This window comes from Lactuca serriola, chromosome 1, assembly GCF_051521515.1.
Source record: "Lactuca serriola cultivar US96UC23 chromosome 1, Lser_US96UC23_V15, whole genome shotgun sequence".
Classification (NCBI taxonomy): domain Eukaryota; kingdom Viridiplantae; phylum Streptophyta; class Magnoliopsida; order Asterales; family Asteraceae; genus Lactuca; species Lactuca serriola.
The window spans coordinates 93089651-93097925 of NC_136408.1; the positions used below are offsets into that span (position 1 = coordinate 93089651).

Here is an 8275-nt window from a genome sequence, read left to right on the forward strand (position 1 = left end):
TGGTATATGTTAAAGACCTGATTAAGGTCGGTATCCTGGTATATAGGATGATGCTATGTTAGAGACATGGTTAAGGTCGATATCATGGTAGTTAGGATGGTATATGTTAGAGACCTAGTTAAGGTCGGTATCATGGCATATAGGATGATGCTATGTTAGTGACCGGTTAGGTCGGTATCCTGGTTAGGATGTTGCTTTGTTGTGTGATCTGCTAGATCGGTTGATTAGTTGTGAATTGCTATATGATTATATGTTTATGTGCACATGGTTGTTGGAATGGGGTTGGGTTGAGGCATGTCCTACTTTGTGCTGTAGGCCAACATACCCAGGGCGAACCGGTTAGACCGAAGGCCCGACGAGCGGTCCGGATAGGCTGAAGGCCCCAAGAGGGTGGACCAGACGTGCCGAGGCTCAGAGAGCGGACCAGACAGACTGAAGGCTCGGTGCGGGCGGACCAGTCACACTGTAGACTCGGAGAGTGGACCAGGTGGACTGAAGGCTCGGTGCGGGCGGACCAGTCATACTGTAGACTCGAAGAGAGAGAGGACCGGGTGGACTGAAGGCCTGGTGCAGACGGACCAGTCACACTGTAGACTCGATATGCATGAATGCTCTGTTATGATATGATATGATATGTGTATGGTACTGTGGTTGGTATTTTGGGGGTAACTCACTAAGCTTTCGGGCTTACAGTTTCAGTGTATTGTTTCAGGTACTTCAGGAGACCGTGGCAAGGCGAAAGCGTGATCATACCGCTCCTCAGTTTTATGTTGATGTTCTGGGATACTCTGATAATAAAAGATTTGAAAACATTTTTGTAATAACTTAATGAATATGGATTGTTTTGAAAAGTTTAAATTGGTTGTAAATTTTCACGGTGTTACACCAAATCGTTAACTCAAACCCAGTTAGACGAGTATCAAACGAAGCCTTGTTGTAAGTCATAAGGATATAGAACACAAACTAATACAATTAAAGATATATGTAAAGTCCAATATTAACTTTTCAAAAAGAATAGACTATATATATATATATATATATATATATATATAGAGAGAGAGAGAGAGAGAGAGAGAGAGAGAGATGTTCAATTGTTTTTGACAACTATTGTGTGCATGAATGCACCAATAGGAATTTAGGAAAAAAATAAATAATTAAATAAATCACTTAAGGGTATTATAGTAATTTTTGCATATTTAATTATGGTATATAATTAATATATTTAATATCCAGAAATCAAAGTCAAACCCGGTAGAAATTGGAAGGCAACGAAGGCAACTATTTTTTTTAACCTATTTAAAAACCTACTGATACGCATCCTTCTATTCAGTCGCATCATAACCTATTTTTCTTCCTCCATCTTCTTTGTTTTTCCCCTCGTCGATTGCATATCCGCCTCCATCTTGGACCCAAAAAGGCATCAATGGCGTCGTCAGACTTCCGATCTCCACCTCCATGCCGATTTCATCCTTGATTCAGTTCCGCAACCAACTACTGTCAATCCCGTTTTCTCGGGATTATCTGGAGCTTCCGAAATCCAAGCAATTTCAGGAACAGGAGGTGATGTTCGGATTCGGGTTTCACCCAATTACAAACGAGTACATTGTTGTGAAGATTGTGTACTACAAAAACGGGCAAGGGAAACGGAGGTCATCCGAAACAATAGGAATTACTCGAAATCGGAGGTTCAAATTCTCACCGCCATCTCTCTCTCTACATAAGAAAATTTCTAATTTGTGTGTGTATACAGGTCCAGAAGTGATAGTGTAATACAAATGCACATGAAAATCCTGGAGGTAAGTTTTTCTAACTAATCTTTACCCAAAATACAATTGAAACAACCATTCACCACATCTTTCTAAAGTCTCTATTGTCATCACGACCATCTGTTACTTCCCGATAAAAGAGTGACCCACCATCACCATTTTTTGTTCCAGTCTGCATATAAAGCATCATTTTTCTGCAATAATGGGTTGAAGTTGTGTTGGATGATTTTTGGGATATTAATATGAGATGATTTTCTCATGATGATTTTCACATTTGATCTTAACGGTACACTAGATAACATTTTTCTTTTGGGGATTGATTTTTAAACTATATAGATGCCACTGCCTTTATGATGTTGCAAATTTATAGTATGTGCTAATTCTTTTTTGACATCAGGAGCATTTCCAAGGTCAAAAAGACAAAAATAAAAAATAAAAAAATAGAGCCGTTCATATATCAATACATTGACACACAGAAACTCAGGTTTTAAGTTCAATTTTCATCTCATATGGCCTTTCACACCATTTTAGCTTGTTTGATGATAATGTCAAACAAGTGTTTGTTGAAATGCCTGAAAGAGAATCTAGAGAATCTAACCTTGTAGTATGCATTCTGTCAGAATTACTAGCAACACATGTTTTATGTAGTTGTTTAAAAAGGTAACTAATTTGTCTTTGTATTATTTTGGTTCAATTTGTGATTTTGAATTCCAATTTCTATTATCCATCGTTATTGTTCATTTGGAATCTAAAATTATATTAGCAATAAATATAATACTTTTGAATATATTCTATGTATTCTGTCAGAATGTATTATGGCAGAATAAAATCTATATATTCTGCCAGAATGTATTCTATGTGTTTTGTCATATTCTATGTATTCTACCAGAATATATAACGTGATAGTTAATTGCAAGTAACATATTTTTAACCATTATTAGTTTTGTTGTATTTTTTATAGGAATGGTTGGAAGAATTTGTTGAAGACATAATAAGAATAACTTGAAGAATAAATAAATTTTGATCATACTTATGATTTAAGAATGTTGTTATTTTTTAAGAATTTTATTCAATTTTGTTGATATTCTTTTAGAATATGTATAATTATATTAAAATGCATAAGACTTTTAGTCTGTAAGAATATGTATGAATTTGTATTTAAGTTTGAATGAAACAATATTATGCCAGAATAAAACTGCAAATTTATTTACTAGTTTATTGTTGACTTTTTGTCATTCTTATAGAATAAAGTCGGTTATTAGTAAAAATAATAATAAAATTTAATTAGAATTAATTTAAAAAATTCAGATTTTTTAAAAATAAGGGAATTAATGATCCCTTAAAATCCGAAAATTTCCTTTTTTAAAGTAGGTTAATTGACCAAAATACTCTTTTACTGAAATTTGCGTGATTATATGATATATGCTACTCTATTGTAATATCAAAGATCCTCAGATCATAATTGTTGATTTTATTCATCCGATGGTCCAGATCTGTGCATTCTGGCACACAATAGTTAGTAAAAATAAAATAACCTAAGCATATATATATATATATATATATATATATATATATATATATATATATATATATGGGTGAGATCGGTTGAAAACTTATAGTTTCCCGAGAACCTGAGAACTAAAAGTTGAGCATTAAATCAAAACTAATTCATTAAGGACATGATCGTAATCTTATCAATCTCATTTAATGTTAATTTTTTTTGTTCTTGTAAATATTAATATAAATGTCTAAAAAATTACATAATAAATCAAATTTTCTGATTTTTTTAAATAGTAATTTTCAATTTTTTTTAAAAAAGTGTAGATTTTTTAATTTTTTAAAGAAAACATGAATTTTTGAAAAAAAAAAATTGTAAAAAAACTACAGTTATTTTAAAAGCATTTAAAATCAATAAAACTTATTAAAAAAATGGAATATTTAAAAAAATATTATAATTTTTTAACCAAAAAAATCAACATTTTATGTACATTTATACATATTTTTACAAATGCATATTTCATATACATATTTGTAAGGAAATTATAAGAAGAGTCATTTATTTACTAATCTATAAAAACAATACAATAAGAATTTTATTCGATATAAAATAAAATATAAAAAAATGCTACAAAATTTCAAAGTGTTTTCATGTCTTCGTGTCAATATTTCCATATTTTCTTCAATTTATCATTTTCCACATCTTTAATATTCACCACAATTTCTTCCAAATCTACAAGAAATATAAAAAGAAACTGATTGATGCAAAAATACTCACAAAAATACATATGTGATTTACATGTGAGTCACATGCAATTCATATGTGATTTACATGTGAATCACATGTATTTCATATGTGAATTACATTTGAATCATATGTGATTTACATGTGAATCACATGTAATTCACATATGAATTACATGCGATTTACATGTGAATCAAATGTGATTCATATGTGAATTACATGTGAATCACATGTAATTCATATGTGATTTACATGTGAATCACATGTAACTACAACGTTGAACTTTTTATAAATTTAGCTAAGTAAAAAAGAAGCAACCATAGTTGTCCAGATTAAAGTGTTGAACTCATTATACAGTGTTCTCTTCCAATCTCTCTCATAGGGCTTAACATGAAGACAATCTTGTTATTGTGTGGCCAAGATGAGGATAAATTTGTAAAAAGTTAGGGACTTAATGGGAATTGGGAAACACTAATTCGCCTCAAGTTTCATATTAAGTTATTCTTTATGCATTAAGTCAAACCAACCTGTAAGAACTCGACGATTACGGATTCCAGTTCGAACATATATCCATTCATCATTTGTGCCAACAATTTTAGAAAGATCATCATTAGAAACTTCAAGAATAGGTACAGTAGTACCACATCCAACAAACTTGCAACCTTTTCCAACTACCCTGAAAAGAAAAGGAGAACATGGTGATTAGAGGCGAATTTCAGTTGCACAATCTAATACCGAATAAACAAATAAACAAAACATCCATTGCTTTATTCTAAAACGCGCTTCAGTCTTAGGCATAAATAAAAACATAGTAAGAAAAAAATTGAACAAATTTACCAATCATCTGATCTGTGATAGAGCACCCACAAGCTGTGCAACTAGGTCTAGAAGGAGCCCCCTCAAATCAGCCAACGAAGGATATTCAACCTGACTTACAACCCTGTAATGAGCAAATTTATCAAATAAACACAACACCACATGACATAATTCCAACTATGCCACTTGAAATCAATGAGCACATCAACTAGATATCTTCAAGTTTATGAAGATAACTTGCCCTTACCTGTCAGTATTGATCAACCAATCAAATACAAAATGTTCAAGCCCACTCCATAGTTTTTCTGCAATTACAATAAGCATATCTTGTTTTAGAACAAAATGACCTCACTTACAAGGATTAAGGATAGACTAATGGTAGAACAGCCAAACCTGTAGGTCCATCAAGTGAACAACACTCCACAAAGCGAATACAAGCTGAACAAAAAATACACTCCACTGCAAGCTGATCCGATCAAAGCATCATTATAACTACACTTTCATAAACAAGGAGATGCATACAAGAAATATTAAGTCGTTTGAACCTTTCCCTGAAATGCAGATGTATCATGTGTACCTTTTGGTGATTCACTTCAAAAGAAATTGATAGTTTCGTTTCTATTACTTCTTTTCTTAGTTTATTTTTAGTTAAAACCATCTCATTTTAGTTAATCCTTATGCATATTTTCTCTTTTTATTATCTTTCTCCTTTACCAGGTGCTTTGTAGTCTTTTGAGCTTATTTTGCAGGATTTATTGAAGACTATTTGTTACTGGAGGTATGGAGGGATTGCGGGACTTGTGGATTGCTTGTGGACTTGAGGTGGTGCAATTAGGCTTAATGTTAGTATAAGCGAGAAGCGCATTGGGCTTAGTCTTTGGGCGAGGACTCGAGCTACGGAAGACAAAAGGAGTATTGGACCATCATTGGAGGCTTTAGAATAACACAATTGGGCTCCCAAGAGTTGTGCATGTGGGTTGAAGTGTGAATGAGAAGATTGGGTTAGAATATATTCTAAATAGGCCAAGTCCCATAATCATCGAGACCCACGCGGTCCGCGTGGATCCACAAACGGTCCGCGTGGATCGTGCTAAAGTGAATCTGGGTTTTGACTTTTTGACTCTATTTTGGGAAGGTTGGTGGATGGTTTTCGGGGAGCTTTTGATTATGGGATTAAACACTTTTTGCTGGAGATTTGAAGCATTATTCATCATCAAAACTTGAGGAGAACTACTCTTTTGCGATCAAGAACACTTGGGAAGAACTTGAAGATTTTGAAGTTTGGTATTTCATTTCATCTTACACTTAGAACAATGTTTGGTATTTCTAAACTACCTTGTATTTCTTTTATTTTGGCCATGCTTGGCTAAATCCTCATTTGGTTGATTAGGGTTTAATCCCATGGATATTTGGTTACTTTGAAGACTAAATGTTATCTTGTGTTTGAAGTTTATGGAAATGTTTTGTAGTTAAACATCTTGTTATGTTTGTTTATCTTTGATCATGAGCTTCGATGAATAAATATTCTTTTTGTTGATCAATTTCTTGGTTAAATAATGTACTTTGAAGTTGGCAAGCAACAAATGGTTTCTATGTTTGTTTTCATTTCATTTAAACAATGGGAATGTTTCATCCATAATGATAATGTAAGCATTTGATTATCTTATGGACTTGGTAACTCTTAGAACTCAAAGCTAATTGATTTTCACAAGATTATATGCTTCATTGATTTTGTGACTTTAATTAAGGGAGTGTGTTAGAGCTCCTCTAACCATTTTAATATCTAAGAAGAGTTGAGGTAATTTGTGCTTATGAATTGTTGGCCTCGACAACCACCAAATTTTCATAACATATTCATAATTCCAGTGAATATGTTGAGGTCAAGAAGATCATTGACATCTATTGTGGAGGAGATGACTCGCCGATGTCAGCTGAAGGGGAGGCAGACTCGCTGGCACCTGAGTCGAATAACCATATGTACGTAATCGATGAGGCTCAACACTTATATCAACACTTACAGGAGTAAAATAAATTGTTTGATGTGGTGGTCAAGAACATCAACGACGTCTACTGTGGAGAAGATGAGTCGTCGGCGTCGGCAGGGAAGGAGGTGGACTCACCGACACCACAGATATGTAAGCCATCACCATAATGTTACTCTGAGGCTCTGAGCTTAAAGAAACTTAGCAATCGGATAATTAAAATCATAAGCGAATAGTTGCAGTATCATCCATGACGCCATCTTCCCCGCAGCATGAGAGATATCTTCTGTTTGTCCGATGAAGAGGAGCAATGGAGTCGTGAAGATATACAGAAGCATCAAAATTAGACCACTGACGAACATAATCACCCACGATCTCTGCATATATACACCCAACATATCCACTTGACCTGCTCCGAATGCTTGCCCACACAACGTTTCCAACGCGATGCCTATTCCAAGTTGCAAATTAATCGTCAATCAATTTACGGAATTTGATTTGAAATCATTAATTTTGTTTGCAGAATCGATGACATCTGGAAGAAATTAGGGTAAATACAAAATTTGAACCATGATTACTAAACAGAAACCGACAATGAAGGAGTTTTTGATGGAGACGGTGACGAGATCTAGAGTTCCAACATGATCGACGAAGGTTTGCGTGATAGCGTTGAGTGAGTATTGACAAATGGAAGTGAAAATCGCAGGTGCAACAAGGTACTAGAGCTTCTTAACAAAGGCAGGGGTTGTTGTTGGAGGGCGGAGGGAGGTGGTCTTCGGAGGTTGTAGGGAGGCAGTCGATGGAGAAGGGAGGGAGTCGAAGAACACATGTAGAAATCGTGAGAAGGAGAAAGATACGAGATAGTGAAAGATTAATTTAGGGATTTTTACATTAATTGGGAATTTGTTTTTTTATTTTTAAATTTGATTAATTAATAAGTATTTAAATTGTCAATACCATAATTACCCTCATATTTTAATCTATAAAGTCAAGGGTACCATTAAGATTGTCGATAATTACAAATATGTCATCTTTGATCTAGGCCATTAAATTTTTTGATCCAATGCTCCACCTTTAGTTCCCGGGTTCTCATGAAACTATGAGTTCTAAAATGATCATATATATATATATATATATATATATATATATATATATATATAGGGTTAGGTTATTTTGTTTTCACTATTTATTGTGTGCATGTATGATTGATTCTGGACCAATCATTTTAGTTATTTTAAGAAAGTAATTAATGCATATTACATGTTGAAGATATAATTGATATTAATTACATCTTCAGCATTTAATATGCATTAATTACTTTCTTAAAATAACTAAAATGATTGGTCCATAATTAATCATACATGCACATAATAGATAGTGAAAACATTTGAACCTATATATAGGCATAGGTTATTATATTCAAAGTAATTATTGTGTTATTGTATGCATAAATGTGGGCCAATCATTTT

The 8275-nt window shown here is 33.4% G+C and overlaps 1 pseudogene; it reads right to left on the bottom strand.

Annotated features, from left to right (window-relative positions):
* Positions 1–3822: 3822 nt before the first annotated feature.
* LOC145058952 (protein DETOXIFICATION 29-like) lies at positions 3823–7778 on the bottom strand (annotated as a pseudogene).
* Between the last annotated feature and the right edge of the window lie 497 nt (positions 7779–8275).